Source organism: Jaculus jaculus, chromosome X (assembly GCF_020740685.1).
Source record: "Jaculus jaculus isolate mJacJac1 chromosome X, mJacJac1.mat.Y.cur, whole genome shotgun sequence".
In the NCBI taxonomy this organism is placed as follows: domain Eukaryota; kingdom Metazoa; phylum Chordata; class Mammalia; order Rodentia; family Dipodidae; genus Jaculus; species Jaculus jaculus.
The window spans coordinates 111,486,585-111,497,012 of record NC_059125.1 but is presented as its reverse complement, the minus strand read 5'-3'; the positions used below and the strand labels follow the sequence as shown (position 1 = coordinate 111,497,012).

Below are 10,428 nucleotides of genomic sequence, written 5' to 3'. Positions count from 1 at the left end.
GATTTATGATATGATCAAAGGAAAGTATGCATGTATGAAAATATCACTGCCATTTCTATTTCTTTACAATAATAGAAGCAAGTAGAAAAACAGGAAGCGGGCTGGAGAGATGGCTTAGCGGTTAAGCACTCGCCTATGGACCCCGGTTTGAGGCTCGGTTCCCCAGGTCCCACGTTAGCCAGATGCACAAGGGGGCGCATGCGTCTGGAGTTCGTTTGCAGAGGCTGGAAGCCCTGGCGCGCCCATTCTCTCTCTCTCCCTCTATCTGTCTTTCTCTCTGTGTCTGTCGCTCTCAAATAAATAAATAAAAATTTAAAAAAAAAAAGAAAGAAAAACAGGAAGCATTTATTTACCATCAAAGTATATACACTTTGTAATAATAAAGACTTTTATATGAACCATCAACTACTAGATTCAGTAAATGCTTTAAGTGTTTTTTTTTTTTTTTTCTTTCTTTCTTTCTTTTTTTTTTTTGGTTTTTTGAGGCAGGGTCTCATTCTGGCTCAGGCTGACCTGGAATTCACTATGTAGTCTCAGGGTGGCCTTGAACTCACGGCAATCCTCCTACCTCTGCCTCCCGAGTGCTGGGATTAAAGGCGTGCGCCACCACGCCCGGCTCAATTTATTTTGTTTTTTTTTTTAATTGTTTGTAATCTTTACCACAGTCTCTAAATAATAGGTATTATCCATAGTTTACAGTGGAAAATCTAAAATTTAGTTGTATAATTCAAGCTAATAGCTAAGATTCTAACCCAGGTCATTGTGGTAACATCTCATCTGCCTTTTTCACTATAATAGCAATAGGTCGATTATTAGCTTGTATATAGTCAATTCATACTATTTTTTATTTTTTATTATTTTATGGGAGAGAAAGGGAGAGAATTGGTGTGCCAGGGCTTCCAACCACAACAATTGAACTCCAGACACATGTGCAACCTTGTGCGCTTGCCTCACCTTTGTGCATCTGGCTTATGTGAGATCTGCAGAGTCGAGCATGGGTCCTTAGGCTTTGTAGACAAGCACCTTAACCACTAAGCCATTTCTCCAGCCACTTATATTATATTTTTGCTTGTTTTTATTCTAGAATTTTGAAAGAGAAAGAATACATTATGTGTGCTTACATCCTCTCCTGTTTATGAAATTAACTTTTACCAGTTCAGCTGTACTGAATGCTTCAAACCTTCCTGATAATATCCTTGACTAAACACACCCTTCTGATCACTACTGGGAATTATTTTCTCTCCCAAGATTATGCACTGGGAGACTTTGATTACTCACAAGCCTTGGCAATTGCATACAATTTTGAATGCTTTGATAAATTGAACTTTCAAATTAACAAGAAAAGATCATTTAAGGATTTTAAATACCTTGGTATCTGAGCTTGTATTTTCATTTTAGTAACAATAATATGTATAAAATTATTATTACTTCCGAGAGTTATTTACTGACATATATTCATACATACTTATATTTCATATATATATATTAGATAGATAGATAAATTGATTGATTGATTTAATATCACCAGAACTACAGTTTTCTTTATGGAAGTATATGAGTCATCAAAATGTCTATTTCACTGGTTTATATAAAGGTTGAAATGAGATAATACAGGAGCAGTATGAATGTATATATGCTATGTTGACTCAATAATCCTTGTGCAGGGGTGTTAACTAAATGAGACAAGTGAGTTCCATTTGACTCTGACACACCTAACAGGATTTTTAAGTAATGATTATTTTTTATTATTATTATTATTATTATTATTATTATTATTATTATTTTAACATATCCTGCATGAGTTTTTGATTCTTCTTTTCTCTTAAATCTAGAGCATGAGGAAAACCTAGGTACTTACTGAGTGATTTGATTAGTCAATTGAGCCTTTTTATTCCATGTGGTTTTGTCCAGCTGCTGCTGATTACAAATGCATTCATTAATGCTTTGTTGATTGTAGTTTTCTAGTTTTTCTAAGTCCTTGTACTGATTTTGAATCTCTTGTGTGTGCGTGACAACTTTGAGGAGAAGGGCACTGTCATTGATTTCCTAGTATCTTTCATTCTGTTTTATTCAGGCTATTCAGAGAGCTAACCATTACACACATGTTCATAGCTAACTGAAGCAAAGATAGTCTTTATACAGTGAAACTGATCTCCACAGTCCAATTAGAAGCAACTTCATGCCATTAAGTTTTCATTTATTTTTCTACAGCTGGACTTCAAATTAACTGTGACCAAGAATATTGTGTGAGCTTCCTAATGAAATACATTCAAATATTAAATTAGCTGTTTTGTTGTGGTATGATGATAGGGGTTCCTTTCATTGAAACTTCATTTTACCACTTTCTTGTTTAAAATATGAGAGAGAGGGAGAGAGAGAGAGAGAGAGAGGGAGATTAAAACTGGTGTTTTCTTTTAAATATAGGAAAACAACTTTATACTTCAAGAAAAACAATCAGAAATTACCTCCCACCATCACATCTGATTGCCAAAGGTATGCAAGTCATTCTTGAAAGATACAGTTTCCTCTTGCCCTGCAATCTAAATTTTTTGTCTATATTAATGATTTATTCATTTTTAGTATTCTGTAGTAATCCATTTGCAACACATCTGAGCTTTTCCCCCCCTACTTATGGTAATTTCAAACAAAGGTTACATGAATCTTTTGCATACATTGTTTTTTAATTATTTTTTTTTATTAATTAGTTTGGTATTCAGCAAATACAGTCAGTTTGGTACCATTATTAGGCTCATCCGTGACCTACCCCCTCCGTGCATTGTGGAGTCACATAAGCCATCTGGAAGGGATGGTTAGCTTTCAAGTGAGGAAGGGCAGAATGGGGCAAGAGGAGAGGATTAAGGATGGATTGTTTTTAGCCATATTCTTGAAGCTAATGCTATGTTCATGCAATGAAGCATGTGTGGACACACAAAAGGATCTACTTGGTTTCTTAGTCTCACTTTTAGTACTGGCTAGGAGCTCCAGCTGAGGTCAAATATGTGTCCATGCCTGAAGCTAACACTTAAGATGCCTTGATGGTTTGGTAGTCTATAGTCTTAAGAGTGGTCAGAGACCCAAAGAGAGAGCAGACCTAGAGTCCAAGATGCTCTCTTCCACTTCATGCCACAGGTCAGGAAGGCTGTTAGACTCCCTGAGACAGAACTTTCATTACTTCTTGCCTTCAGAAAACTCTAACCCAGAATTTTCTCCTGTGTCAGGTATCACAATTATCTGGGCAACAGATGGATAGTTGAGTTTGGGGCTTGCTTCAAATTCCTCAGCCCTATACCAGGCATAGTGACTGAAAATCATTGCAGTAATGACCAGGAATCTGATTTTCAAATGATAAAACACAGGTTTAACAACCACTGTTAGCTATTTAGAACACAGTCCCATCTCTGAATTCATTATTATTTTCTTTACTTTTATGTATTTGGGCATTGTAGCTGACAGCTTCAGGTTGCTGAGATGAACTTCCAGACTATGCACAGTTATGGAGGAAGGGATATTTATTGAAACTTATAGATTCAGGGGAAGTTCCATAATGGCAGAAGAAGCTGGCCTGCCTTCACAGGTCCAAGCAGCAAGAGGGAAGCACACGCCAAAAACCAAAAGTCACACAGCACAGCACACTTCAGGAACTCCAGCTAGAAACACTTTGTATATCTTTACACTGGAATCTTAAATCTACCACCACACCCTAAGCTCTACCCAGTGACACCACCTCCAGCCAGGTGGCTGCAGAGAAAACTACAGACTAATAAAACAGTGAATATATTGGGGGCCATCTATTCAAACTACCACAGGCCTCCTCTTGGGTATGTTAAAATCTCTTCCCACTTTCCCATCATGCTTTAAAGGACAATGGAAATGTCACTCAGCTTTAAGGAGGAAGCCTATTTTTTGACACTATGAATAAAAGTGAAATGAAAAGTAGTTTCTGAAATTTGATTGTGACTGTGTAATAATAATTAATTCCCATTCACCAACTAAGAAAACTAGGGCCACTTTGTTGGGCTGAAGATAAATTTTTCGCCCTCACTGTAACAGGAGTGCCTACAGGACAACCCCAGTGCAGCACTAGGTCTACTAAATGCTCAACATGGTCATTAAATAAGAAATTGACAAAAGAATTTGAAATGAAAGTGCAGAATCCCAAACACAGTAGGGTGAGTGAACCTGGCTGAGGAAGATAGCAAGTAGAATGGGTAAGCCTTCGAGGCTTTAGACTCACAGAGACCTAGAAATCCATCCAAACCCTGCTGTTTATGATCCCTATAGAATATAGTGATTGCTTAATCTTCCTGTTTCTTCATATATAATATTAGGGCAGTAATAGTATTAGTTTAGTAAGATTGGTGGGAAGGAGAAATGAAATGATGAGCAGAAAGCCCTTATCATTCTACCTGTGTACATAATATATGTTCAATCAATAGTAGCAGCAGTTATTCTGCCTGTAATTGCTGAGCCAACATGGACTGCGGGAACATCCCCAGGGGCCATTAAGCTCATAAGGCTGTTTGTCCCTACAATAACTGCTCTAGGCTGTGTTGAGATTATTTTTTAACAGCTATTTCTTTTATTACAGACTGTCACTATGACAGCTTCTTCAATCTGTTCCCTCTATTAATTTGCTGTTTATAATCTGTTGTGAAACACACTATCAGTTATCTAAGCTTTGATTTCCTAAGTCTATTCATTCAGGAAAGATTTTTTTAAAAAATTCTGTGTAACCCAGATCTGAATTCTAGATAAGTGAATTTTTTATGTCCCATTAAAAAAATTGACTTAAAAATGTGCAGCAAAGTCTAGCAAAATGCTTATAATTTGTGATATTTCCTCTGTATATATTTTGAAATATTTCTTTTAAATCACTATTACCTCAGATTTTCAAACTTCATGTGTGGATTTGTTTTTCTCTTATGAAAGTAATTCTTTCTATCAAAATGATTATTTTTATTTATTAAAGACAAGGAGGGTCAATAGAAGTTTCAACCTTTTACAAAAGAAAAGAGTAGTCAAATTGTGTCTTATGTAATTGTAAGTCACAAACACATCCAGAAGATTTCTTTCTCAACAGCAACATAGAAATATGTTTACTCAATACACTTGACTAAAATTTCCCATATAAAGCAAGTAGAAAAACGATTTTCATAAAATACTAGTGACTGAACTGTCCTTTAGCTGTACTGGAAGGGCATTAAGACCCAGTTTTACTACTAGTAAATATAGTTAGGAATCAACTGGGTCCTACCTTCTAATAACAAGTTATATAAAAGTTATGATTAATAAGGAGGAAATTTCTTCAAGATGTTATCTCATTATTACCACAGTGGTTATTTTGTGACTAGTTGTCCATATACATTCATGGACCATAAAGAGAAACCATTTTCTTTCTTATTTTATTCATGCATTTGAGACCTAAGGAGGTTAAGTATGATCTTGTCTAAGATCAAATAATTATATAAGTTGAATTTTTAGTAGAGATTATATGTGTATGTAGTTAATTGTTTATATAGATATTTGGATTATTGTGTTACAATGTATACATACATTGCCAAGTGATCAAATTAGAGTAGTTAATATTTCTATCTCTTTAAATATTTTTTGAGTTTTCATCAGCATATAGTTGCAAATATTTCTGGGTTATTGTATGAAATTGAAATACATGAATACAAGATGTACTGATCAAATCAGGACAATTAATGTCTCTCTTCTAAACATTACTTTCTTTTCAGATCATTCAATGTTCTCCACTCTGTTTATTCATAAAATATAAAATAGAGTATTGTGAACTATAAACACTGTACTGTTCTATAGAACATGGGAGCTTATTATTTCTGACAGTGTTTGTGTACCTGATTACTACCCTCCCCCACTCTCGCATATCTGCCTACCCTTCCTCACCTCTGAAAATCAATTTAATGTTTATTTTTCATTTATATTTACCTATTAGTGTCTTCTTAATTTATCTTGCTCACTCTGTTTCCTTTGCAGTACCTATGTTTATAGGTTTTAAGGATCATGTTTATAATCACTTACATAGCAGTTGAATTATACATTTGTTGCTTTATGTTTTGAGATGGTGCATCTGTTCAGTCAGTAGTTGGGTTCTAACATATTGTTGTTAATATTATAAAATTAAATTGTGTTCAATCATATTATTTTCTTACCTATCAGTTTTAATAGACAAAATTATGTAATAAATCATCATTATACTCTTCTTTGAAATACTAATTTGCCATATTGAACATTTTTTTAGGTTCCTTATATAGCATTTATTTAGATTTATCACATAAACAGTGATTTTTTCCAATTAAAAAATATCTGAATTCCTTAATGAGTGTTACTTAGAAACTTACTAATAATGTAAAAAGCAAACTAGGTTTTAAAGGATCTCATATTCTTGAAACCTGCAATCAGATTAATTTCCTATTTATACCCAGTGTATTGTCTGAAGGAAAATGTGTAACTTTATTTCCTTTGCAGCCATAAAACTAAGTTACCTTCAAAAGTTAACTTGAATTTGTATCTTCTAGAACAATCAGTTGGACATCTAGTTGTATTACAGAAAGGCAGTACAGACCACACCCTTGTTTACAAAGAGGCAGCACAATATAGACAGATTAAAAGGAACTTCTGATAAAATGTTGCTTTCATTTTATCAACTATAAAAATGCCCAACTTGTACAAAAACCCACCAACAGTGAAAAGACAGTCTGGAAAATCCAACGTTTGTAAAAACTATGCACAAAACCCACAGTATTTGGGAAAAGAGTAAAGATTTATACAAGTAGCAGTTTTTGTAACATTATTCTACCAACAATTACACAATAACATATACACACCAGAAATATGCTACAACCAATGTCTGAAAAGCAGTTTAACATAAGTGGTTTTCCCCCCACATTTTCTATATAATGTAGCTGGTTCATACTGCACAAATATGATTAGCAATGTTTAATTACTTTTCAACAAGATAAAGGGATTTTTGCCTCCCCAAATAAATCTTAAACATCAAAACCTATGCTTATAAAAATTTAAAACTTTCCACAGTCTATTCAAAACCATTAAAAACATCATAAATGGTTCTTTTTATACTGGATCTGTCAACCTAGTTATCCAGGGTAGAATCCTTCAAAGATAGTTCAGTGTCTCTCTCTTCTCCAGATGGCTTCTTCTTGCTGCTGGCCTCATGACTGTCTTTGCTCTCTTCGTTGCTGTCACCATTGTGTTGTGGGTGATTAGTATCTTGTGCATCAGATCCTCCATTCACAGACTTTGAACCTGTTTGTTCCTTCTCTAGCTTTTTTGGTTGGCCCTTTCTTCCCTTGATCTTTGGTTTTATTTGCTTCCTCATGCTGTCTTTGTTCAGCAGGAGACTTATTTAGCACTTGTGTGATGACAGAATCTCCTTCACCAACCAAAAACATGTTCTTAAACTTGTTATACAACATTGTAGACTTTTCCATAATAACTTGACTGACCTTGAATCGCCGTATCTTTTTCAGGGTTGTAATCATCTCTGTGTGCTTCTGAGCTTGTTGCATTGTTACCTGAAGTGAAGCAAGCTCGTCCAAGGCTTCAATGCACCTGTTCACATCGAGATTATCAATTTTGAGTGAATTTTTAATTTCTGCGTGTATCCTTTGAAGTCGAGAATCCATTGATGTTTCTTGCTTCTTCTCCACCTTCTTAACTTCTGGCTTCTTTCCTTCATCTTTATTCTGCTGTTCGGTCTCCATTTGTTCCTCCTGCTTGCGTTTTCGATCTGCTGCTTCTTTCTCATGCTGCCCTTTCAGCATATTCCTCCTGTGAGCAGTCTGAAAGTTTCTTCCACCCTTCCTCTTTTCACCTTCTTGATCATCTCCTTCCTCTTCAGAATCAGAAGTTGATGCAACCCCAGTTTTAGGTAAGTTTTACCTTTTTGATTCAACTTCTTTCTTCTCCTCATTTTTATCTGGTTCTTTTCTTGGCTTACCTCTTCCTTTTGCCCTTCCTCTTCCTTTTTAGGTTGCTTTATCGGGTGTTTTTCCTCTTGCCCCCTTTTCTTACTTTTATCTTCATCAGCAACCATGTCACTCTCTGAAGGACAGGGCTGTTTTACTATTTTAGGTCTGCCTCTTGGTTTTGGAATCTTGACCTCCGTAGCTGCAGGTCGTCCTCTTTTAGGACTCACTTTCAGATTAACAGATGCTGTTGCTGCTGTTACCACTCCTGCCTCCTCAGTTTCTACTTGTTTTTCTGCCTTTCTCTCTCTTCCTCGTTGGGCAGCTTTTGGAGTGGTTATGTCAATAGCTTTTGTCATATCTTCATTGCTGGTTTTTTCTTCATGATCAGTATCTTCCTTTGAAACATTAGTTTCTTTTTCTTTCACTTCAACATCAGATTATGTATTTGATTGTTTAGTTGATGTCTGCTGACTTGAAAATTTCACTTTTGGATTGTTATCTATCTCCCATAAACCTTCATTAAATCCTTTTTGTTTATTTGGTTTGCCATACTTCTCCTTATTTTCTGAGTATGGAAATATATCCTTTGGTCCTAAAATAGCAGTCTCATGAGTTCCGAAAAGAATATGGGTAATTTGTTTGTAGGTGGCTTTACAGCTCCATCGGGAACTTCATCTACCCAAGCCGGCCAATGAGGGTAATCTTTCATCTTGGCAAAGATGAGGTCTCCAGGTTTGAAAGCGCGAGTCATCTTTCCAGGGGCGAAGCATGGGGTCCTGATGCCAGAAGGTGGTGAGCTCGGGTGGGGACCTAGAGGTGCGAGGGCAGATGGAAGCCTAGGATCAGTGAACATTGTTTTTTTATTAACATCTTTAACAAGTATTTATACTCTGTTCTTATATTCAATAATTTTTCTAACTATAATAATTCCAAGTATTCATACCATTTTCATTAATGAAATGCATTGTACATTGCTGTGAATGTTGGCATCAACTTGTCAAATCAAAATAATTGAATTTAGTATTTAGTGGTAATTACATTATATATATGATTTAGCTTGAGAATGGACAAGTTCACAATATTGAGTGGGATCATCCATAAACTATATGTCAGCATATTTCTATGCTGTTATTATCTGATATACAATTATAGTATTTTTAAAATGCATCTAGCCAAATATCTGAACTCTCTATTTCACTGAAAATAAATTATATTGGATTTTTATGCATATGCGTTACCATTATGAAATAATGAGAATTTTGTGTTCTTGCTGTATATAATTTCTATTTCTGATTTCAATTTCTTCATCTGTATATGCAGATATAAATACTACTTAGGCTGAGGATTGTGAAAATTAAAGAAACTAAAACAAATATGACAAAATCACAATTATTTCACTATGTAAATCCTCTGTAAATGTTGCTATTACTGTTGATGTTAATATTTATATTGTTACACTTGGGGTGTGGAATTTACAGAAAAATACTGCAAATGAACATAAATCATGTTTTAGAAATGTTTAGAGTAGGGGTTGGGGATTTAGCTCAGCCTAGTAAGCACAAAGTCCTGTGTTCAGTCTTTAGCACTTGGGGGAAAAACGAAGTGTCTAGAGTAGATGTGCTTTGTTACCTTAAGAAAAGATGATGGCTGCAGAGATTGCTTAGTGGTTAAGGACCTTGCCTGCAAAGCCTAAGAACCGAGGTTTGACTCCCCAGAACCCATATAAACCAGACGCAAAGGTGACACATCTACACTGGGTCTCGCATGTGCACAAGATGTCACACACATCTGGAGTTCGATTGCAGTGGCTATAGGCCCTGGCATGCCAATTCTCTCTCTCTCTTGCTTATTTCCTCTGTCTCATATAAATAAAAAGTCAAAATAAATAAAAAAGAGAATACGACTTTATTCCTAATTCATTTGGAGGTTAAAAGGAGTAATACACTTAATTTTATTAATTACTTAGTTTTTTAATTGTTGGAGATATTTACCTGTTTTCTTCATTTACCTTTTTAATTTTATGATTTCTTTATTCACTCATACATATGAATATACATCTATATAACCACTACGTATGTATGTATGTGTATGTGTATGTGTATATATATATATATATATATATATATATATATATATATATGGAGAGAGAGAGAGAGAGAATTTTGATCACATAAAACCCATTATCCTCTTTTATCTACTTCCCACCTCTGCATAACTCCATCTTATACCACTATATTTTCTCTTCAGTTCTATTAATCACAGAAGAGAATTACTCCCCTTTTCTCAGCAACCATTAGCTACAGATTTCTTAATGTTGAAACAGTCTTGCTAACTGTGCATTCCTGGAATTATAATGATGTGGTCTGTGTTAACACATCAACACATTTTTTCTTGCAATTTCAATTAATATTCATATGTAAAATTTTAATTTAATTTATTTTTATTTTTATTTTCTGAGCCATTTTTTGTTAGATGT

At 34.8% G+C, this 10,428-nt stretch overlaps 1 pseudogene; it reads right to left on the bottom strand.

The window, feature by feature from the left end:
- Window positions 1–7,017: 7,017 nt before the first annotated feature.
- On the bottom strand, window positions 7,018–8,703 carry LOC101598652 (annotated as a pseudogene).
- Window positions 8,704–10,428: the final 1,725 nt, after the last annotated feature.